The sequence below is a fragment of the Spermophilus citellus genome, assembly GCF_964194105.1.
Source record: "Spermophilus citellus genome assembly, chromosome: 13".
Lineage (NCBI taxonomy): Eukaryota > Metazoa > Chordata > Mammalia > Rodentia > Sciuridae > Spermophilus > Spermophilus citellus.
Window position 1 is genome coordinate 14162415 of NC_138193.1, and position 24273 is coordinate 14186687.

Genomic DNA, 24273 nt, shown 5'->3' on the forward strand with positions numbered 1-24273 from the left:
AACTGGTGAGTGAATGGCTCCTCCCCACCTGCACCTGCCCATGGGTCCTGTGCTGAGGTGTGGACTGACTTTTGTCCTCGGGAGCTAACTGCACCTGGCACTTCACCATTCGGTCACTGCATTTGGTCAGCCTGCTTCTCCAGGTCTCTGCCCTCTTCCCAATTCTCCATCCCCCTTGGGAGAGGTTAGGGACCCGCTGGGCTGGGTGTCAAGATGTGAAAGCTTGTGGATGCTCCAGGGACATCTAGTGACCCCTCAAGGGCGGTTCTGCCGTCCCTGTGTGTCGCTAAATCAGCTGGGGTGTGCTGTGTGCGAGAAGCACCCTCGAGCTCACAGCTGAGTAACTTGACTACTTTACCTGGGAATTTCAGACCCTGAGAGCTCTCTTGGGTTTTATGTGCAGGTTCTGTGACCACTCATTACTGTATCGGAACTCATCAGGTACCCATTTATAAATAGCACTGACCTGTCTGTATATTGACCCATCACTAACTCGTCCCCTAGGACCCAGCATATGTAGCATTGTATTGCAATTTCCCTGGCTGACTTGTGTTTTGCACTGATGAATTTTGACAGGGTAATCGCCACTTTACTTGTGCAATACTGCTGTAAATAAGTGCAGATTTTTTTTTTTAAGAATCTCAATCTTTTATGTTCTTAATGAATTTTATATAAATAAAACTTTCAACTTGTTCTGGTGAGCTGTCTGATGCTTTCACAAAAATGGGGGAGAAACAGCTTAAGTTGATTTTGGGTTGGCTGGTATAACAAACAACAGCTAGTTCTGCCCTGTAGTCCAACATGATTCAGCCCTGGGTAGAGGGGCCTGGGGCAGTGGCATGTGTCTGCATCTGACCTGTGGTGGTTGAAGAAAACCTGAAAGACAGAAGTCCCACGTGACCTGAGTAGAAAGGGCTGTCCTGCAGCCCCTGCTCAGAGCCCGAGGGGTCTCAAGTGCCCAGCCCCAGGGTAAAGAGACCACCACCTTCTCACAAAGGAACCTCGGAGCCCCCTGGCCCCAGCTGCAGCTGAATTTGGGGGTGACCAAGAGAACAAAGGCTGATCTTGGGATGTAAGTCATCAGGTTTCTATAAGTCAGTACATGACTTGCCACTTCAACTCTGAAACAGGTCCTGGGAAAGTGTTGAGCTCTGAAAATAAGAATGTGTTCATGCTTTTCATTTTAATTAGGCAAGCCATGCATAATGGTCTTGTCGATAACGCTTATTTTCTTTGAATTATATTTATTTCACATCACCGCAAGCCCACCTCCTCACCAAGGTGGCATTGCACTGTGTGTGTGTGTGGTTTTGCACTTGCTGTAAAGACCATCACCTAGGTGGTTCTGACTCCAGCCATAGATCTTCCTAGAGTGGCCACATTCCAACCGCTGTGTGAGGTGCCAGGTGTAAGGTCGGCTCCAGGGTCTCTCACTCTGCTGGTGGCACAGGGAGGTGGAGGCAGCTTTGGCCACCTGCATTCGCTGCCCAGTGGCCACACCACCTGCAGCCACGAGGTAGTCATGCTCGAGTCAGCCTGGCGGGTGAGCAGGGAGTGGGACTGACCAGTTTAAGTTTGAATGCTGGTAGGATGATCATTCCAGGCACTGTTGATAATTTACCTTGTTTTCTGAAGGGCTACATTTACTTTTAATTGAATTTTTCATGCTCCTATTGATGATAAGCTCTTAATATATTTTAGATAGCCAGGCACGGTGGCTCACACTTGTTATCCCAGCAGGTCAGGAGACTGAGGCAGGAGGATTGTGAGTTCAAAACCAGCCTCAGCAACTTAGCAAGGCCCTAAGCCACTTAGTGAGACCCTGTCTCAAAATAAACATAAAAGGGCTGGGGAAGGGGCTCAGTGGTTAAGCACCCCTGGGTTCAGTCCTGGTATAAAAAAATTTACATATATGTGTGTGTGTGTGTGTGTATATATGCATGCATATATGGAGAACAAAAATCTCTTATATACTGGAAATATTTATTCTTCAGTCTGTTGCTTATCCTTTCCTCATGGACATCTGATAATGAAAATTTTCAAACAGAGAAGTCAAAAGGATTTCCTAGAGAACAACCATGCTCTGACTCCCTAGCTTTGACTTTGAACATTTTATAACATTAGTATCATCTATCCATCCGTTAATCCATCTTATTTTGGGATGCATTTCAAAGCAGGTTATAGTCATCAATGACCTTGCTCCTAAATGTCCAGCATATCTATGATCTAGAGTCCATCCCTTTTACATTTTTTTCCCTTGCAGATAAAATTTACACACAGTAAAACACACAGATCACGATCATTGTACTGTCTTGTGTAACTAATAAAAAAAATATAGAGATCTGCATTAAGTGTACATTAAGTGCTGAGTTTCAACCAAGGGAAACGACTGTCACCCAACCCCTATCAAGATTGAGAACATTATTGTCCCTCTAGAAAGTTCCCTTCTGCCCCCGAGTGACATCTGTCCTAAGTTTTTTCTCACCACAACTAGTTTTGCCTGTTTCTGAACTTCCTATGAATGAAGTCAAACACATAAGGCCATGTGCGTCTGGTTTCTTTTGCACAACGTGATGTAAGAGATCATGTTAAGGGCTGGGGACGTGGCTCAAGCGGTAGCGCGCTCGCCTCGCATGCGTGCGGCCCGGGTTCGATCCTCAGCATCACATACCAACAAAGATGTTGTGTCCTCTGAGAACTAAAAAATAAATATTAAAAATTCTCTCTCTCTCACTCTCCTCTCTCACTCTCAAAAAAAAAAAGAGAGATCATGTTAAAATGGCCATAATTGGTCTACAGACTTATCAATGGACACCTGAGGGTTTAGCAGTGCAGGCAACACTGAATACACTTCTGTGAATATACACTGTTTTTCACAAATGCATATTTTTGTTATGCATGTCTTTTAATTGCTTGTGATATTTATGCAGAAATTGTCATGTAAGAAGTCAGATTTACCGATCTTGGCTTTAGGTTTCTGTATTTGACACAACTTCTCTAAACCACAGTTTTAAATATATTTTATTCATATAACCCTGCAGTTCGGGACAGTTTTCCTTCATCTTAACCTACCTGGAATTAATTCTGTTAGTGATACACAGTACGAATCCATTGCCACACCTCCCAGAGCCAGCCCAGGCATCTTCCAGCAGCCTGAAATGACCCTCAGATATCTTATTTTTCAAAAGTGTCTTGGCCATTGTACATTTTTTTTTCTTTCACATGCATTTTAGAATCAGTTTAATCTTCTCCAAAGCTCTTTGTGGGCCTTACCTGGGATTACAGTATCACACACTACAGTGTCACATGTATGCAGTAGTACACAGTGACGGCTTACTTTTCTGCTCTTTTTCAAGGTGTGTGGTAGTTTTAATCTACCTAGTGCACTTGATTTTTCTTCATAAAATCCTGCACATCTCTCATTAGCCCTTTCCTGGGGGGTGGGATGTCTATCATCTGGCCTCCAACTCTTCTTTCCCCAGATGTCCCTTTATGCACCTGCCACTCAATATCCCCTCTGCCTTTGAAACTCCCTGCTCCGGGTGCCACTGCCTGGAGCCCATCTGAAGCCCTTCCCCAACACTGCATCTGGACCCAGCCAGGCAAGGAGGGCACATCTGGGGGTGGCATCCCCAGCTGCAGAGGCTGTTGGCACTCCCAGGCCACATGCTCAGCTGCCTGGCCTCAGCAGCTGCTCCTATTGGTCTGGATCAGCTCCTGCAACACGGCCAGTAAGTTCTAGGTACTGTACTTCCTGCCTAGTGGACTCATTTCTGCCTGTCAGAAGGACTGAGTAAAAAGACTGGCAGAAGTTTGAGGAACCCTATGTATTCAGAAGCCGTAGTGACAGGCTGATGTTGGGACTCCCCAGTGCCAAGAGCAGAACAGGGCTGTGCAGAGATAGCAAATAACAAGATAAAATGCTGTTTTACCTCGTTGGGTAACTTCTACCACTTGGTCTCCTTTTCTCAGAAACTGACATTTCTGGGAAAGCCCCAAGTCCTTAGAATTTATCACCTTGGAGAAGATACTTTGACATGTTGAAGGCACTTGTGCCTGAGCAAGTTCCTACTTTATTGTATGTTATCAAAAGGACCCAGAAGGCAAGATGGTAACTGCTGGGCCTCACCTCAAAGCGAATTATTCTCTCTTAACGATGACCCTTATCCAGGTGGTGAAACAAGATCAAACTTTGGTCACTCCTCGCAAATTTCATCATCAAGATGTCATGTTCCATTGTGGACTTGCTGGCCTAAAAGGGACATCAACAGCTTAAGCAACCCATTACTTTTTAGTATTTAGATGTTTATTTTCCTTAAAAAAAAAATTAAGTATTCAAGCCCTACCACACACCAGGCACAGACAGAATATAAAAATGCTTAAAGTCAGGACCTGTCAAGAGGCCCTGTTCCTCAAGGCCTCACCCCAGTGAGCAAGCAGGAAGACCACTGCAGTTCTGTAGCGGGGTCCCTGGGAGCCAGCTGTTTCAGGAGCTTTGAGCACTGGGGGTGATAGCCCCTCAGCTGTCACCATTGTAGGCCAGGGCCCTAATGACCACTAACCACTGGTCATCTGCTGCGTGTGAGGTACTGTTCAAAGCATCTCAGAACAAAGGGCCCTGAGAAGTAACCACCATTACCACCCCAGGTGTACAGACAGGGAGCTGGGTTAGTTTAAGCCACATGCCCAAAATCCCAAACTTGACAGTGGCAGAGCCTGGGGTGAGCAGAGGCAGTGTAGTTCTGTCCCAGCATGTACTTCTCACCTTTCTTCAGGTCCCTTCTTGGGGTCCAGCAACGCTGGAGCAGGAGGTGGGGGCCCACCCAGGTCTGCCTACACTGGGATGCTGTGGGACAGCCTTACCTCGGAGCAGTCCCAGGCTTTCTGGGAACAAATGATTCTGTGGCCTGGTCCAGATCCACCTCAAGGGAGTGCATCTGCAGGCCCAGGTGCCACTCAACCACCAGGGCATTGCATCTTCAGCAATGGCTCATGGTGGGACCCTGGTCTGGTCCTCTACTTCCCGTCTAGTCCTGTACGTCCCATCTAGTTCTGTGCTTCTTATTTAGTCCTGTGCATCCTGTCTAGTCCTACACTTCGAGTCTAGTCCTACACTTCGGGTCTGGTCCCCTACTTCCTGCCTACTCCCATACTTCTGTCTAGTTCTGCACTTCCTGTCTGGTCCCATACTTCCTGTCTTGTCCTGCACTTCCTATCTGGTCCCATACTTCCTGTAGAGTCCTGTACTTCCTGCCGAGTCCTACACTGCTGTCTAGTCCTGCACTTCCTGTCTAGACCCGTACTTCCTGCCTACTCCCATACTTCTGTTTAGTTCTGCACTTCCTGTATGGACCTGTACTTTCTGCCTAGTCCTGCACTTGCTGTCTGGTCCCATACTTCCTGTAGAGTCCTGTACTTCCTACCGAGTATTACACTGCTGTCTAGTCCTGCACTTGCTCTCTGGTCCCATACTTCCTGTAGAGTCCTGTACTTCCTGCCAAGTACTATACTGCTGTCTAGACCTGCACTTCCTGTCTGGTCCCATACTTCCTGTAGAGTCCTGTACTTCCTGCCAAGTACTACACTGCTGTCTATTCCTGCACTTCTTGTCTGATCCCGTACTTACTGTCTGGTCCCATACTTCCTGCGTACTCTTATACTTCCTGTCTAGTCCTGTACTTCCTGCCAAGTCCTATACTCTGTCACTTCCTGTCTAGCCCCATACTTCCTATATAGTTCTTCACTTCTATATGGTCTTGCTCTTCCTGTCTAATTCCATACTTCCTATCTAGTCCCACACTTCCTGTTTAGTCCTGTGCATCCTGTCTAGTCCTGCACTTCTGTCCACACTTCCTCTCTGGTCCCTAACTGCCTGTCAAGTCCTGCACTTCCTGTCTAGTCCTATACTTCCTGTCTAGTCCTTCACTTCCTCTAGCCTGAAAAGTTCCTGTTGATTTGCAAGTTGCCCCAACAGCTTTGTAGAAGGGAAATTGTGGTCCTCTACCTCCTCCCTGCTGCCCCCCCACTCACTCCACCATTGGGGAGGGACAGCTTCCCAGGTATTTTTTTTATATTTAAGGCCATATTAATGGGGGTTTCCTAGTGGAAAGGTGATAGAGGAAAGAGATGACATGGTGAGGATGATGTCCCCAGGCACAGAGGGCCTTGTTGGCATCCACTGGGAGCCAACCCACCCACCTATTCACATCTACCCAGACCTGGAACAGGGAGATGTTTTGAACCCAGAGCTTCCCCAGTGTCCAGCCTCCTACCACTCTTGCCAGGAAGGCCTGGGGCCTCAGGGCTGGGTACAAATGTCCTTTCTGTCTCTCATGCTGGTACACAACTGCTCTGGGGTGCTGGTGGAGGGCAGGGTTTAGAGTTTGGATCACTGGGTCCCTCAGGAATCCCACTCAGCACAGGGGGCCTCTTAGGGGCTCAGGTGGCCATCCTTGCAGCACAACTGCTGCTCTTTTGGAGAACTAGGACCACCCCAATTCTTTTTTCAACTTATTGGGTTTTTTAATTTTTTTTTTTTTTTTGTAGTTACAGATGGACAGAATGCCTTTATTTGTTTATTTTTATGTGGTGCTGAGGATCAAACCCAGTGCCTCATGCATGCTAGGCAAGTGCTCTGCCGCTGAGCCACAACCCCAGCCCCCCAATTTTCTTTTCTTGAGTCCCTTAGGCACATGTCAACCAATCAGGGTCAAGCTCCCAGTAGAAGGCAGAGCCCCACCCTCTGCGCCACGCCCAGACTCCCTGCTGGACTCCTGGCAGGCTCCTCCTCTGTGGGGAGAGGCTGGAGATTCCGGCCTCCAAGTTTACCATGGGTAGGTCCTCCAAGGACACGAGGGGCCTCCCAAAAACCCTTCTAACAGGAAAGGGAGCCATCTCTGCTCCTGGAGTGGATTCCAAGCTGACTGACTCAGACAGAAACTCTCCCTGGTGTTACCCAGCCATGACCTTCATACCAACCTGCGTTACTTCCTTCTGAGAAGTCTCACACACAAATCACTGGGTGTACAAAATGTGGCATATTTTTTTTAATTTATTTTTTATTTTTTTAGTTGTGGTTGGTACAACATTTTTATTTATTTATTTTTATGTGGTGCTAAGGATTGAACCCAGAACCTCACACATGCAAGGCAGGTGCTCTACCACTGAGCTACAGCCCAGCCTCGGGTGGCATATTTTTAATAAAAGTAAATAAATTCTATGACCTTGAACTCTGGAGCCTTGGAGGAAGAGTGTGTGTGCCCAAGCTTCCTCATCACTGGCTGCTTTTTAAAAGGCTGTGGCAGGGAGAGGGGGTGTTTTTTTTTCCATCAGCTCCTATCCAGTTTCTGTGCCACTGAAGTGTCAACGAAGGATTCTGATGTCTTCAGCCCAGGAGTCTGGAAGGACTTGCCCTCATCCATGTGTTGATTCCAGGATGTTCACTGAGTGTCCATGGTCTAGGGAAGGGGGGTGGGTCCTTGCCTTGGAGCACTTGGAGGGACTCTTCCTCTCTCCTGGGGCTTTGCACAAGTAGATGCCACCTCTCCGTATCTCCTGTGGCCTCCTGTGCAGTGGATCTAGAAGCTCCTGAGCGACTCCCCGCACGACTGAGCTTGGCTTCCTAGAATCTAGTCCCAAGGATGACCCCAGGGATGATCACAGCCCCTCAGATCAGCGGCCAGCCCCGGCGAGTGCCCTGGAGGACTGCCATGGGAAGGCGCCTCTGCCTGTTTGAATTTGTGTAGCTGCAACAAGTCCCACTCCCCCTGCTCCCTCTGCCAGTTGGCCCTGGCACAGGCCTCTGGGCCTCCTGCCAATTCAGGGTCAGCCGGTGGACGGAGTGGCTGGAGGGCCAAGGCCACAGCTGGTTCTGGTGAGGTGGCCCAGGCACTCAGCTCTGGCACTCAGGGCCCTTTTGACACACCTGGGGGTGGGGGCAGTCGGAGAGGAGGGGTGGCTGTGAGCTCCAGGAGGGTGGAGAGGACCAGGTAGAGGGCGCAGGGGCCCCACGTGTTGCATCCCCCCTTGCCTTCCCAGCTGTGGGGAGTGGTGTGGGGGGTGTCAGCACTGGGGTCAGTGTCCTCCTCCCCTGAACAGAAGGACACACAGCAGGCCCTGCGGTCACCTTTCGGGTCTGAGTAGGTAAACAGCAAGGTATTTACTCACAGTGACAACTATCTCCAAATGCTCCGTGCTACCTCAGTTTGCTATGTGAGCCACCCAGAAATGGCCTTTGTGAGGCCCTCTCAGGAATACCCCCCCCCCAGGGCCACCCTCCCCGCCCCCACCTGCTGCTCCCAGTTCACTCCCGGCCTGACTGTGGGATGGGTCTCTGGAAGGCTTACAGGTAAGTGCCCTGGTGCCCCCAGGGTGCTTAATAATTATATCCAAAATTGCATTTCTCTGTCCCCTGGAGGGTCAGCCCATGTCCCTCCCACTCAGCAGGACCTCAGGGTGCCTGGCACCTAGTAGGTCCAGCACTGATGGGTGGGTGGCATTTACATCCCCCTCAGAGCCCATCTCAGCCATCTTCCTTTGAAAGTCTTGTCTGTCTGGCTGCTTGCCCCCAGGACAGGCCCTTTTATGCCATTTTGAAAAGCAGTGAGGACACAGCCTGTTGGAATGGCAGGCCTCCTCCTTAGTGGCAGGCTGGGGGGGCTCTTTTGTTCCGATGACACCCCTCCTCCTCCCTCACTCTGCCCCACCTGCCTGCACCCTAGGGCCACTGAGCTTCCTCTACACTCCTTCCTGCTGCCCAGAGTGTGGTGCCTGCAAGATCCTGAGGATAAGTCCATCCCCGCCCCCTGCCACCCCAGGACAAATGACAAGGCCCGGGTGAAGGAGCTGGAAGGCCGCTCCCAGGCTGTGCATTTGGGGCACGTAGGCTGCTGTCTGAACTTGGTGGCTAGTACAAAACAGAAGTCGCCTTTAGTCATCAGAAAACGACACTAGGGGGAATGAATTCCTACCACTGGGGCTCTTTCCTGGAACAGCCACATGGGCCTCCTGGAATGTCCCCAGCTTACTCCCACCTTATATTGCTACTCCTGCCCTTTCTAAAGCCCTCCTACCCCAGGTCCTCAGGGCTGGCTGCTGGACATCCCCAGGGCTCTGCTCCCATGGCCCCTTCTGGGTGCCCTCCCTGACCCGCATGCAGTGAAGACTCAAGCTGCACCCTCTGAACAGCTGGCCTTGTGCTGGAACTCGGGGGGCTGGGCCTTGGGGTGGCAGCAGGGCAACAGGGAAGGACTCCAGCCTCCTCTGTGTCCAGGTGACTGGCAGGCCTGCCCTGCCTCCTCAGCTCAGGACAGCTGGGGAAGGACAGAGCTCTTTCCTCTGGGACAGACCATGGCCGCCCTAGCACAAAAGAGAACCAGGTTGGGTGGGAGTGAAAGTGCCACCTCCGACAGCGTCCTCTGTGGGGCTGGGTTGTCACACAGCACCCAGTGGGCACAGGCAGGAGGGGCTCCAGACTCAGGGAGGAAGTCAGGCTTGAGCTCCCAGGGCTGCCGGGCTCTGCCCCCCTAAGTGATGGCGCCAGGCAAAGGCCTCGGGAGCTGCTCCTCAGAGCTCAGAGGACCTGTTCTTGGCAATGCCACAGGTCACAGCTTTGTCGACCCCACCTGAGTCCAGCACAGGGGACTGACCCGCCTAGCAAGGCCATGGAGTGCAGACAGCCAGAGAGGAGCCTCAGGTGTAGGGGATGCCCGTGTCCCTGGGACCAAGCCCCATGTGTGGCCAGTGTAGCTGATTACTCAGGGGCTGGGGAAGAAGAGGGCGCAGCCCAGGTGACATTTAGCCCAGGAGGCCACAGCATTGGGAAAGGAGGCCTGCGGGCAGACTGGACCCTGCGCCTCCAGACCCCCGTCCTCAAAGCACAGATGCCCGAGAGGGCAGGCGCTGCGAAGGACTCTGGCCTGGTGAGTCACGCAGGCCTGCCATGCAGAGGACACCACTGGGCCTTCAGGATGACCCACAAGCCCAGCGAAGCCGCCTCACAGCTACGAAGCTGGGTCAAGGTGTGTTTCCTCCCCTGACGGTGATGTGGGGTCCTTCCAAAAGGTGGGGAAGGGGACCGCAAAAACCATAATGTTAACTCGATTGAGATGTGTTCCTCTGATTATTTATGGGACTTCCTTCCTTCTCCTTCCTTCCTGATTCTGAACCTGTAAAGAACAGAAGGTCTGTATAACATAAATTAATTTCTGCCTGAGAAATGTCAAATAAAATTCCAGTTTCAGACAGACAGAATTCTTCACCAGTGTTCCTAAATGCCAAGAACGTCTTTTTATTTCTTTATTTCTTTATTTATTTGTTGGGAGATGCTGGAGATTGAACCCAGGGGTGCTTAGCCACTGAGCCTCGTCCCAGCCCTTTTTATTTTTCACTTAGAGTCAGGGTCTCACTGAGTTGCTTAGAACCTCTCTAGGTTGCTGAGGCTGGCCTTGAGCCCCCGATCCTCCTGCCTCGGTCTCCCCAGTTGTGCTGGGATTCCAGGCGTGCACCACAGGGCCTGGCATGCCAAGAACCTCCTTCCTGCTTTGTGACCGAAATTACCCAGAAGCTTCGAAATTTCCCGTTGAAGAGGACCCCAGGCGGAAGCCAGCCTGGCCCAGCAGAGGGTCCTGAATATGATTCCCAGTTCCTACCACTGAGGAGGGTGACCCAGAGGAGAGCAATGGTCAGGCAGGCGATCCCCTGGGGACTTGGCAAGACGTGGCCTGTGTTGACTGACAGGCCGGAGACACCAACGCTTCCTCCCCCACTGCCTGCGTTGGCCTGGCCTGGGAGGGACCCATGATGCTCTCCATAGGGAGGGTTACTGAGGTCTAGTCCCTTGGGGGCGGGGGGAGTGACAATCTCCTACAGCTGCTGGAGCCAATTCCACCAAGTTGGTGGCTTTAAACAACAGAAATGTCTCCACTCACAGTTCCAGAGGCCAGAAGTCCAAAGTCAAGGTGCAGGCTGTGGCCCTGCTCAGGATCCGGGACAGAACCCTCTCTGTCTCTTCCAGGAATTCCTGGTTTTGTGACTGTGTCCCTCCAATCCCTGCCTCCATTTTTACGTGGCTTCTTTCCCATGGGGGGTGGGTATGTGTGTGTCCATGTCTCGGTGTCCACTTTCTGTTTCTTATGCGGATACTTGTCATTGGACTTAAGGCCCACTCAGATGATCCAAGATGGTCTGAGCTCAAGGTCCTTCACTTAATTACATCTGTAAAGAAACTTGTCCCCAATAAGCTCCCACCTACAGGTCCAGGGTGTTAGGACGTGCCTGTCCTCTGGTGGGGGGAACAATTCCACTCCTTCCAAGGGCTATTTAACCATAATGGCCACTGGTTTTGATGCTTTCTAAACTGTCTCCTTGGGTCCTCCCCAGAACTTTGAGAGGCAGGGTACACATTATTGTCCCCACGTTCGACAAGCGAAGACACTGAGGTCCAGAGAGGGCGGCGGAGTCTCCAGGTGACACATCCAGAAGGTGTCAGAAATGGCAGGGGTGCCCCAGAGCCACGGGGCCAGCTGCCCAGTCGGGGTCAAGGAACAGGCTGGAGGCAAGTTCACGGGCTGCACCTCCCTCCTGGTCACCACCACCCTGGTGACAGCCACATCCAACAGGTGGCGTGGAGTCTGCCCTCCTCAGAGGCCCGTCCTGCAGGGCTCCTCAGGCCCCCATTCCTGCAGCGGCTCCTGGACTGTCTCATCCTCCAGGCTGGGCTCCCAGCGCCCATCCAGCCCCAGCCCAGCAGGCCAGGTCCCTGCAGCCCCACTTCCTGGGCCCCTGTCCCTCTCCACAGGCCTCCCTCCTGCAGCCTCCTCTGCTTCCCAGGGACCCTGCTCTTGGCTGAACTCTTGAGCCCTACCTGCCCCACCCCAGCCCCATGTCCCTCCCCAACTGTCCCTGCTCCTCATGCCTCTCCAAGTCCCTCCTGACTATCATGCTTCTCCAGCTACGTGAGCTTCCTGGCTTCACCTGTCTCTCCCTCATGGGCCAAGCTGCTCTCGTCCTCCCTTATCCAGTCCCTCCCTCCAGCCCCTCAGAATCCTCCACTCCAGAGACAGCCTTCTCAGTCTGATGGATTCACATTGTATCCATTTCCTTAGCTCCCTGCCCTCCTGCACCCACCCAAGCCTGGCTACGCGCCCAGCACTCTCCCCAGATGCTCGGCCAAGGTCGCCAGTGACCCATCTGGCCAGCTCTTGGCCTTCATCTTGGTCCTTTGACACAGGAGACGCTCCCTCCCTGCAGATGCATTCTGCTCTGTGTCCGCCATGGACCATCTCCCACTTTGCTGGCTAGTCCTGCTTCGTGGGTCCTCCCCCTTCCCCATCCTGAATGCTGGTCTTCCTTAGGCCCTCTGGGTCCTCTTCCTCACTCCCCTTCAGTCTATTTGTTTGTTTATTTACTTATGGTACCAGGGATTGAACCCAGGGTGCCACATCCCCAGCCACAGAGCCACATCCCCAGCCCTTTTTTTATTTTTTGTTTTGAAGCAGGGTCTTGTTAAGTTGCTGAGACCGGCTTCGAACTTGCCATCCTCCTGCCTCAGCCTCCTGAACTGCTGGGATTACAGGCATGTGACACCACGCCCAGCTAGTTCCTCTCCTTGTTCATTTTCATTTCCAACATCACAACTAAAATGCAGTTCCTGTTGTGTGTTGTTTGTTTGTGATGCTTATTGCTGACTCTCTTGAACGTGAGGGCCATGTCCTGCTCACAGTAGGTCTTCAGGATAGAGAGTCCAGCACCCTAGAGATGCTGAGAGAGAGGAAGGGAGGGAGAGAGAGAGAGAGAGAGAGGGAGGGAGATCAAGGTCAAGCACATCCGACCCATTTCGGGGCCTTCCTCTCATGCCCACGCCCCGTCTACAGAAGACAGAAGGTGGGACAAGGGCAGACAGAAGCCCCTCAGGGTGGCATGGTCCACAGCAGTCTTCCTGGAGCAAAAGCTCTGGGGAGATGAGTTCTGCTGTCCCTGTCCTCTGCCTTTGACCACAGCAGCTCCTGTGCCCTCTGCCCTGATGGTGAGGACATGTTGAATCTGGGTGAATCTGGCTTCAGCCTGTGGTGGAAAGAACCAAGTCTCTGCTCTCCCAAGCCACGGCCACCATCTTCTTTGCAGAAATTCCCACACGTCTAGGGCACGGAGCCTTCCACCCTTTCCCACCGCCAATGGCCTCCTCGCCCCTGTACCTCGAGATCCCACCTGGCCTCCTGGCCCAGCCCAACCCTCTCGAGGAGCTCCTGCCCCCCTTCTGAGACCCCTCTGCTCCTCGAGTGCGTCCCTGCCCTCTCGGGTCTCAGGGCTTGGCTTTTCTCCTGTGCACAGTGATGTTCCACAGGCATCTGGGGGAGAGGGAGGTCACACAGTGGTGACCACACTCCCCTGCTCTTCAGGGCCTGCCCTGGGCAGTGGTGTGGACAGGCAGGCTGGGACACCGGGAGAGTACCCATTCCTCATGCTCACCCAGGACATGGGCCTTTGGGGCCTCCACCCTGGGGAATACCACCAGGCCTTGAGCAGGGGGGACGGGGGGATTGTGCATCAGCCCTTAAAAGCAGCCAGCATCAGGGCTCTGGTTTCTTTGCCTCGCCGTGCCCAGCCCAGAAGGCCAGGAGAGCTGGGGTAGGTGGGGTCTCAGGAGGTGCCTAGAGGCAGAAGCCATGGAAGAGTAACAGTGTAATGCATCCACTTGATGTTTCCAAGGCCACCGGACACCTTTCTCTCTCTTCCTCTGTCCCTGCTCCTCCCTAATCGCTCCCTGCTCCTCCCTCATCTCAGAGGACACAGGATCACCTTTCTGCCCCATCCTGGGCAGAGCTATCTGTCCCTGAGCACACACCACCTTAGGAACCAAGTCATCCAGACTTTGGGGAAGGCACCAGAAGGTCCCCGAAATGACTGTCTCCCAAATTAACAAGTGAATGTCAACTCCAACGGAGGACACCTGGAATGGCCTTTGAGTCACCTCTTGAAAAGCCCCTTGTTCCTGCTGATGGGCAGAATCATAGCCTCTGGGACAGGAGTCCCCTGTGTTTCTCCTTTGTAGCAAAACCGTGTCCTGGTTATTGGATTGGCATCAGGGACAAGGACCCAGGTTTCAGCAAGAAGAGGAGGTGGAAACCCCTTGGAGTTCACTCCACCCAGGCTTAAGTCCTGATCGGCTGGCACTGTGTCATGTCCTGTACCTTCTCTTCCCCCAGAGCTGAGCCTGGCTCCAGGGAACCTGGGAATGAGCAGGAGCCCCACTCCAGGCCCCGCATGGCTGGTCCTTCTCCGAGGAGTCCAGGCACAAAATCATTGGGGATCTGGGGGAATTGGGGCTGAAGCAATGAAGAGAACCCCTGAGAGTTTTAGAATGTAGGGGCGTTGACTTCGTTTGATCATGCGTGTTAGCCCCCAGACCCACTTCCTTCCCTCTCCTGTGGGTCTGCATTTCCCACCTCCACCTGGCCTTCCATCCAGGCTCAGAACCTGGGGGCCGCAGCTCTGGCCTGTGCACAGGTCCAAGCCAGCAATCCTCTGCCTCCTGCTGACAGCTCCTTCCATTGCCCACTCTGCCATGCTGTCCAGAGCTTCTCAAAGGCCAAGCACTGGGAGAAAGACTTTCTTATATTGCCGCAGAGAGGAGACATCTCTGGAGAAGGGTCTGAGGAGGTCCCAGGGGAGGGGCCTTAACTCAGGCCCCGAGGGGTTCTGGGCACAGTGGGAGGGAAGAGAATTGCAACCCTCACAGGAAAAGGCCAAGACGGGGTCCGTCTGGGAAGCAGCTGGGCATTCGAGGCAGAGGGCTGGCTGGCTGGCTGCAAGGGGAAGCCACCCTGGCTTGGGCCGGGGTCCAGCAGTTTCAGAGGGCCTGTCCGGCCTGTGCCCGGGTGGGAGGTGGAGCCCCTGAGCACTGCCCTCTCCTTGGGCAAGGGCTCAGGGCAGTCACCTTGAAGGTTCGCTGTTCCTGAGCGCTTTCTGCTTCTCCATGACTCATGGGCGTTTCCCCTGGGACTCATATCTCTCTTTATCCCAAATCCCTATCTTAGTATCATTAAATTCTTGAGGAGGGGCTGCCCTTGGACTTGAGGTTCAGAGAGGGTTAGAAACTTCCTCAAGGTGCCCAGCTCGTGGGCAGGTTCTCTGGGCACTGGCTGGACTGACTCCCTGACCCGGCTGCCTCGTGACTGGGAGCGTGGCTGCAGGGGTGAGCGAGGAGTGAAGGTCAGCCCCGGAGTGTGTCGCCAGCCGCCCTGGGAACTGAGTGTTCCTGTAGGGGCTGAAGTGCCCAGATAATGCTGGAATTTACCTCTCCAGACAGCAGGGCCAAGTGTGACTTTGGTTTGATAAGCTTGGATTTTGTGTCTTTAGCAGCAAACAAACAAACCATAAAGTGGCTGAGTGTTGGCAAGCGTCCTGGGGAGGCTACGCCCTGCGGAGGCCTCGCCCTGCAGAGGCTGAGCCCAGACAGAGAGGCTCCTCCCAGCCGAGGAGGAGTGGCAGGTGCGCAGGCGCCTGAGAGCACTGAGCTCCCCAGCTGGGCCTTACTGTCCCCAGCCTCCCTTTCCTCACCCAGGGGTCGCTTCATTTCCACGCTGAGAATCAGGAACAGGGGAATGACCCCAGGCGCCTCCACTTAAGAGGCTCCCTGACCACGATTCTTAAATCCTGCTGACGCCACCTGTCAGGCAAGAGGCTAAGAACTTCGAGCTGTTATTTATTATTATTATTATTGTAGGACAATTAACTTTTTTTTTACACTTAGTAACCCTAAATATTTCCTTTTTTCTATTTATTTTTAAACTGATAATAAAAACAAAAACAAATAACAATGGGTATAATGTGATGTTTCAATAGATGTAGATGTATTTCCATCACAAAGAAATGACTGAGGAGATGGCTGTGTTTAACCTGATTTAAGAATTGGGATATTTTTAATTGACAAAAGGTCTATACAAATAAGAGATATATCTTCTATACGAGGATATATATATTTGGGAGCTTTTCTCTCATGCCCACGCCCCATCACAGAAGACAGAAGGTGGGACAAGGGCAGGCAGAAGCCCCTCAGGGTGGCATGGTCCACAGCAGTCTTCCTGGAGCAAAAGCTCTGGGGAGATGAGATCTGCTGTCCCTGTCCTCTGCCTCTGACCACAGCAGCTCCTGTGCCCTCTGCCCTGATGGTGAGGACATGTTGAATCTGGTGGAGCTGGCTTCACCTGTGTCTAATCCAGCCTGTGGTGGAAAGAACCAGGTCTCCACTCTCACAAGCCATGGCCACCACCTTCTTTGCAGAAATTCCCACTTGTCTAGGGCACCCAGCCTTCCACCCCTTCCCACCGCCACTTCAGATCCCACCAGGCTTCACAACCTGTTTTGAAATATATACATAAGCACATTTTGAAACATGTGTGCACGTGGAATGGCTAGAGTCAACCTAACTGACCTACGAGTCACCTCACATATCATCTTGTTTGTGGTGAAAATACTTAAAATCTACTCTGTTAACAATTTTGAAATATGCACTACGCCTGTCATTAACTGTAGTTGACCACTGAGCCACATATCCCCAGCCCTTTTTATTTTTTTTTTTAGAGACAGGCTCTCACCAAGTTCCTTAGGGCCTTGCTAATTTGTTGAGAATGGCTTTGAACTTGCCATCTTCCTGCCTCAGCCTCCAGAGTCACTGGGATGGCAGGCATGTGCCACCACACCCAGCCCTTTTATTCAAGTAAAATTGTTGTGTTCTATAACCAATTGTGTCCCCAAAGGCTCCTCCGTATCTCTGTTTAAATTATCCCATTTTATATGTGAGGAAAAAGAGGTTTACGTATTTTTCAAACACGTACCTGAGCTGGTACAGTCACTGGGTAACGAACAAGCTAGGGTAGAACCCACGAGACTTCCCAGGGCCCCCCGACCACTCAACTGTATCTGGGAGTCGACGGTGGGGATGTTGGAGTGTGTGACAACAGTGAAGACCCGGAGACTCAGGCTGATGGTGGATGGCCCTGCAGTGGTTTGGAGATGGTCTGATGTGTCCCCAAAGATCTGTGTGTGGAAGTTTGGTCCTCAAGTGGGGTGTTAAAGGTAGATTGTGGGAAGTAGGGCCTGATTACTATACCAGGCCTTAAACTGTGCTACAGAGCAACAGTGTCAAAACTGGCATGGTATTGACACCAAAATAGACTTGTGGACCAGTGGTATAGAATAGAGGACACAGAGTCAAACCCACATAGTTATCTCATACTAGACAAAGGTGCCAAAAACATGCATTGGAGAAAAGATAGCCTCTTCAACAAATGGTGCAGGGAAAACTGGAAATCCATATGCAACAAAATGAAATAAACCCCTATCTCTCACCATGCACAAAACTCAACTCAAAGTTGATTAAGGGCCTAAGAATTAAACCAGAGACTCTGCGTTTAATAGAAGAAAAAGTAGGCCCTAATCTTCATCATGTGGGATTAGGCCCCAACTTCCTTAATAAGACTCCTATATCGCAAGAGTTAAAACCAAGAATCAATAAATGTGATGGATTCAAACTGAAAAGCTTCTTCTCAGCAAAAGAAATAAACAGTGAGGTGAAGAGAGAGCCTACAGAATGGGAGAAATCTATACCACACACACATCAGATAGAGCACTAATCTCTGGGATATATAAAGAACACAAAAAACTTAACACCAAAAAAACAAACAACCCAATCAATAAATGGGCCAAGAAACTGAACAGACACTTTTCAGATGAGGATATACAATCAATCAAGAAACATATGAAAAAAATGTTCATCATCTCTAACAATTAGAGAAATGCAAATCAAAACTACTCTAAGATACTATCTCACTCCAGTCAGAATGGCAGCTATTATGAAGACAAACAATAATAAGTGCTGGTGAGGATGTGGGGAAAAGGTACACGCATACACTGCTGGTGGGACTGCAAATTGGTGTAGCTAATCTGGAAAGCTGTGTGTAGATGCCTTGGAAAACTTGGAATGGAACCACCATAAGACCCACCTATCTCTTCAGTCTATACCCAAAGGAGTTAAAAACAGCACACTCCAGGGACACAGCCACATCAATGTTTATAGCAGCACAATTCATAATAGTTAAACTGTGGAACTAACCTAGATGTCCTTCAGTAGATGAATGGATAAAGAAACTGTGGTATATATACACAATGGAATATTACTCAGCAATAGAAGAGAATAAATAAAAGGTAAATGGATGGAGCTGGAGAATATAATGCTAAGTGAAATTAGCCAATCCCCCCAAAAAACCAAATGCTGAATGTTTTCTGGGATATAAGGAGGCGGATTCATAACGAGGGTTGGGGGGGGAACATGAGAGAAATGGAGGAACTTTAGATAGGGCAAAGGAGAGGGAGGGGAGGGAGGGTGAATGGGGGAAGGAAAGACAATGGAATGAAATGGACATCGTTACCTTAGGAACATGTATGAAGACATGAACGGTGTGACTACTTTGTGTACAATCAGAGGTGTGAAAAATTGTGCTCTATATGTGTACTATGAATTGAATAGCATTCTTCTGGCATGTATAGCAAATTAGAATAAATAAACAAATTTTTAAAAATGTTTAAAAAATAAAAAAAAAAAGAAGTGGGCCTGGTGGACGGTGGTCAGGTCACTGGGAGTGGTGCCCTTGGAGGGACCCGTGGAGTTCTCAAAGGACCCTTATTGGTTCCCACAAGAGCAAATTGTCAAGATAAGCCTGGTCCCGAATCTGCCCCGTCCTGTGACCCTCCCTCTCGCCATACTCCCACCACGAGGGGGGCCTCGCTAGAGTTGGGATGGACGGGGCCACCTGTTGGAACTTTCAGTCTCCCCGTCTGTGGGTGAAATAAACCTCTTTTCTTCACAAGTCAGCTATTTGTGACAACCACAGAAAATGGACCGATACAGCCCCATGGCTTGCTCACTTGCCACCCCTTCTCAGCCTCTTCCAGAGCTCCAGGCCCCCGGGGCTGCCCAGGCACCGGGGGAAGTGGCTTGGCTTGCCCCTGAGGTACCAGGCGGGCCTCGGCGTCCTTCACCAGCCAGGTGCATCCCACCGAGAGCCCTGGCAGCCCACCTGGAAGGCCACCTGCCCAGGCTGCTGCTACCGGGGAGGCCAGCTCTGCCCACACAGCTCCGTGCCATCCTGGCACCTCCTGGGCTCTGCTCTGCGCTTCCCTCTGGCCTGGCCCAGCTCGACCCTCAGCCATCTTGGAAGGTGCCACCTGAGCTCCTTGCCCTACAATCTCCTCGCTGGTTCCGTGCCCAGGGTGGGTGGAGAGGGACGAGCCTGGGTCAGGGACCGACACAGGCTCAATCCTGTTTCTTCTCTGCTGTGTGACAGGACAGGCCACCTCCCTGAGCTTCAGTAAAACGTGGCTCAGCAATGACACTGATTTGGGTAGAAAGCAGCTGGTCCCATTGGAGGCAGGACGCCCTCCCCTGCCCTCTCCTGCCCTCCCTCTGACACCCTCTGCACCCCTGGCCTCCCTCCCCAGCTGTGCTCGGGTGGGACACAGCCCTCAGCAAGCCACTGGGGCCCTGGGGAGCTCTGCAGCCGGGGCTGTGACTCCTTAGCACAGAGACCATGGCACAGTTCAGGCCAAGGCTCTGGGTTCCCTGACAGGGAGCAGCTTCCCAGCCAGGCCTGTCCAGGTGGGGAGGCAGGAGGCGGGCCCCGGCCTTCCCTGGGCCTTGGGAGCACAGTGGGAAGGACCCTGAGGGAAGCAGCAGGACCCCCTGTGTCCCGAGGAGCCAGCATGGTGGGACCCGATGCCTGATCTGAGGCCTTGTGACGACTCCCTCCAGAGAAGGGAAGGGAAGAGATGGGGCAGAGAGGGAGGACAGGGCCACCTCGAAAGGGAGGCAGGGGGCCCCCCTCCGCGCAGCCAGACCTTCCTGCCTGGTCCACAATGGGGGCTCCATGGACAGACCTGGAAGTGGAGCCGGGGGTGACCCCAGAGCAGAGTCTGTGGCGGGGCCTCCATCAGGCAGAGCCTCCCACACTGCAGCTGCCTCTGGAAGGGCTTTGTCCAGTTTCCTGGAGACAGGCACGCAGGCCTGTTATGACAGGGTTTAGCGCACACGGGCCATGGCTCCCCGGGCTGGGCCTCACCTTTGGAGACCACTCCAACCTCCCCCACCCCTTCCAGGCCCTCCTGCCTCCGTCCCCCAGGGCAGGGCTCAACTGGCCACAGCTGTCCTCGGGGGGCTCCTCCCACACTGGGAGCAGCACTGACTGACTCTCAGGAGGCTCTGCGTTTGCTCCTCAGCTCTGTCCCCATAAAATGGCAGTGACCATCTCTACCCTGCAGGCCCGCTGAGTGGGGGAAAGGAGAGAGTGTTGGCAAAACGCTCGGGACTTGGAGACTGTCTAACGTCGATGGCGAAACTGGTCAATCGACCCCTTCGGAGCATACCACCAGGCATGGCACGCTGAGGGGAGCTGGGGTTCGATGGGGTCCCCTGGCTTGTCCTGGGATGTCCCCCCTAACACAGGCTGAGCTGGGCAGTGGCCGCCCCTGGGGTCTACCTGGCCCAGAGAGAAGGCCTCACCCAGGTGAGCTGAGGGCCCAGGTGCCTGGCTGGGGACCCTGTTCTGCGGCAGCTGGGGAGGGGTCCCTGGCTCCCGGCTGCCTCCCGGCTTGGCTTCATAGGCCGCAGTCATGCACACCTAGGTCTTTCCAGGAACATGTCGAGAGCTGGTGAGGCCGGGCAGCAGAAAGGGCAAGCTGGCTTTTCCCTTTTCTTCTTTCTTTTTGAACCCAGGGGCACTGAGCTACATCCACAGCTCTTCATTTTTTTTTTTTTTTTAATTTTGAGACAGGACCTCACTAAATTGCTGAGGTTGGCCCCCAAACTCGCAATCCTCCTGCCTCAGCCTCCTGAGCCGCTGAGATTACAGGCATGTGCCACCAGCTTGTGACTTAGCTGTGCTGGGCCTTGGTGTCCCCATCTGTAAGTGCAGGAGGTGATAATATAATCAGTGGGCTGGGCGGGGGCGAGTGCGTTGCTCTGTCTGAACCCTGCTCACCCCTGAGCATCTTCCCTGCTCACCCCTGGGCCTCTTCCTGGTCACCCCTGGGCAGGCATGTGGGTGGGCAGTGGGCTCTTCCTTTTCTGGCTGCCTCTTGTGGGCCTTGCTGCTCACTGCAGGAGGAAGGGGGACACCTCTCAGGCTGCCCTGCAAGACCCAGCTCCCCTCCCTGGGAGCCCACAGTCCAGTAGAGACGACGTAAGTCAGACTGGCACACAGGAGGAGATTTTACAACACACGTGTGCAAAAGGAAGTTTCTCTGGTTACTACACACAAGTTTTAAAAATTGGAGATTTCTTTTTGCTGTTGTTGCTTTAGAATATAACACAGGGCACAACAAAGCCTGGAGATTGCTTCCTCGACCAGCAGCAAGAAGCCCAGGCCAGGCGGGCTGCCCACCAGAGTCCCCTCCGCAGGGCCTTAACCTGCAGCTGCTTCCCAGGCTGAGCCAGGAAGTGAGGAGTGTCCCCAGGGTTTGGCAGCCACACTCACCATGCCCAGTCCCAGACGCCTCCAGGCCAAACCAAGGAGAAGGATGTGATTCTCTGGTTGATTTTAGTCAGCTCTGAAACCTCAGCAGGGCTCCAGTGACGGTGGCAAGGACCGTCACAGGTTAGGCTTTGGATGCAGCCCTTGCTGCTGAGCCACGGAGACGTTTAAATGGACCTGTTTCTTTCTCTTCCTCTCTCCCTGCTCCTCCCTAGTCTCCCCCTCTCCCTAAGCTCAGGGGAAACAGGGTCACCTTTCTGCCCCATCCTAGGCAGAGGTACCTGGCCCTGAGCACACACCCACCCTTGGAGCAGAAGTAACTCAGGGATGGCTCCAGAAGGTCTCAGAAACGACTCTCTCCCACATTAACCACTGAGTGTCAACTCCAGCAGAGGACACCTGGAATGCCGCCTTTGAGTCACCTCTGAGAAAGCCCCCTGTTCCTGCTGAGGGGCAGAATCCCAGCCGCTGGGACAGGAGTCCCCAGTGTTTCTCTTTTGCTAACAAAACAATAAACCCTTTTTTTCCCTTTTCTCAAAGCCGTGTCCTGGTTATTGGATTGACCCCTGGGGCAAGGATGGGGCTTTTGGCAACATTTCCCAAAGTGGAACAAGTTGACTTCTTTGCTCTGCAGTTGAAGTGGCCAAAGGAAGAGCCGCCTCCCCTGCCCACTGTGGGCAGCGAGGAGCTCACGTGGGATGCCTAGGTGACCTGCCGGACTGCTCCCCAGGTGTTTTTCGACATCAGAAGACTCAAGAGCATGTATCTCCTTCTGAAGATAGAAGCAGGTTCTAGAACATCCCTGAGTGCAGCTGGTTGGCCTGTGACATTGCACCTCACTGTGGATCTGAGCTCTTCCCTTGGGTGGGACTGAGAAATCCTGTCCACCCCACCTCTCTGCGCTCCTGACCTGCTCGGGGCCTTGCTAAGGGTGGGCCTCTGTTCTTGCTGAGCGTAGTTGAGTTCACCCCGCTAGGACCCAGGGTTTGTATCTCCTCCCCATTCTCCTCAAGGTGACGGCACTAGGAGGCGGAGCCCTGGGGAGTGATCCGGGCTTGAGGGTGGAGCGGGGTTAGTTCTCATGAAGGAGACCCTGGCGAGCTGTCCAGCTGTGTCCACCCCAGAGGACACCCCCAGAGGAGAGCTGTTCATGACCCCGGCGCCTGCTTCCGCTGCCCGGCCTTCATATCTGGGAGAGCCCCGTGGGGCTGGTGGAGTGACCAGCACCTCCAGTTTCCAGATGAGTAAATGAAGAGGCCAGCAACAGGCCAAAGTTACGGCACTTAGTGACCAAGAGTGTCCCCCCTTTTTTGTACCAGGGATTGAACCCAGGGGTGCTTAACCACTGAGCCACACACCCCCCACCCTTTTTATGTTTTTATTTAGAGACAGGGTCTTCCTGAGTTGCTTGGTGCCTCACTAAGTTGCTGAGGCTGGCTTTGAACATGCCATCCTCCTGCCTCAGCCTCCCGAGCTGTGGGATGACAGACGTGCACCTCCGCACCCGGCTCAAGAGTGGCCCTTTGCACTCGCCTGTCTGTCTCCTGGGCCTACTCCTGGCTGTTTCTTGGGTGGGATGGATTCCTACTTATTCTTCTGCACTAACCGTGCCCAATGGCAGGCTCTATCTACAGTCCAGATCTTGGTCACAGACATCACAAGTAGTAGATCCATCTTTAGCTGCTCATATAATTTATCTGGGGAATTTTTAAAAATTCCAACATCCTGGATAGTTCACCAAACCAATTAGACTAGTATCTCTGGAAAGTGGGATCCATGATTTTTAAGCCTCCTGAGGTGATACCAGCAAAATTAAGAAGCACAAGCTTCTTGCTGAATCAGCGAGTACCGGGGGCTCTGGGTGGGAAGGAACCAATCCTCCCATTTGGTAGCCTCTTCCTCCTGCAGGTGGGCTGGACTGTCCTCGGGCAGTTGGAAGGAGAGGGTCCCCGGGCAGCCACTGTGCCTGATCAGCCACCAGCAGAAGGTGCAGCCCAATCCCTGCTTTGGCAAAGCCCCTTAAATTATTTCTGGGAAATATTCTCCACCCTGTGAACAGATGATGCTAAGTAAAGCCCCGAGTCTGTCTCTGGTCACCCTGATGGGTGGTGCCACGGTGAACACCATTGACCCCCGATGGCCTGGCTCCAGTGTGTGGGGGCGTGACACCCGGGGACCGAGGTTCCCACTGGATCCAGGAGGGGACGGTGATGCCAGATCCCTCTGGGCAGCAGGGGTGAGTGCGTCAGCCGGCCGCCATGTGCATGCTCCTGGGTGCAGGGGGTGACCTTCCTTGGCCAAGCTCCTAGAGGTCAACAGGACTCTGATGACAGAAATGAAAGGGGAGAACCTGCACCTCTCCATCCTCCAGGCTGCCCAGGTGCGCGGCTGTTTGGGCCCCTAGGACGGCAGCGCCAGGTACCCGCCACCTGCGATGCCGCCTCATCCAGTTTCTTACTGGTATAAATTACATTTCAGCAAACACCTGAGGCAGGTCCCATTTCCTTTTTCTGAACCCTTTGTTTAACATAGATTCATAGAATTTGGAATTACCCGGGAGAATCTTTCCAATGAGTCTACTGGGCTTTCCCGGAGAGGACGTGAAGGCCAGCGGCTCCCATGCCACCCTGCTCGCCCCGGGCCTGGGTCCCACCACTTGGTCATTCCAGCACTGGCCTCGCTCCCTGTCCAGGTGGACGGCAGGCGGCTGGGGAGCGGCAAGGTGGCCACTGCCCGGTGCCCCAGGAGG

General features: G+C 52.9%; 1 protein-coding gene across 2 annotated transcripts in view; it reads left to right on the top strand.

Annotated features, from left to right (window-relative positions):
• Positions 1-24273, top strand: part of BCL2L11 (BCL2 like 11) — an 82579-nt gene that overhangs the window by 32393 nt on the left and 25913 nt on the right. The window lies entirely within an intron of this gene.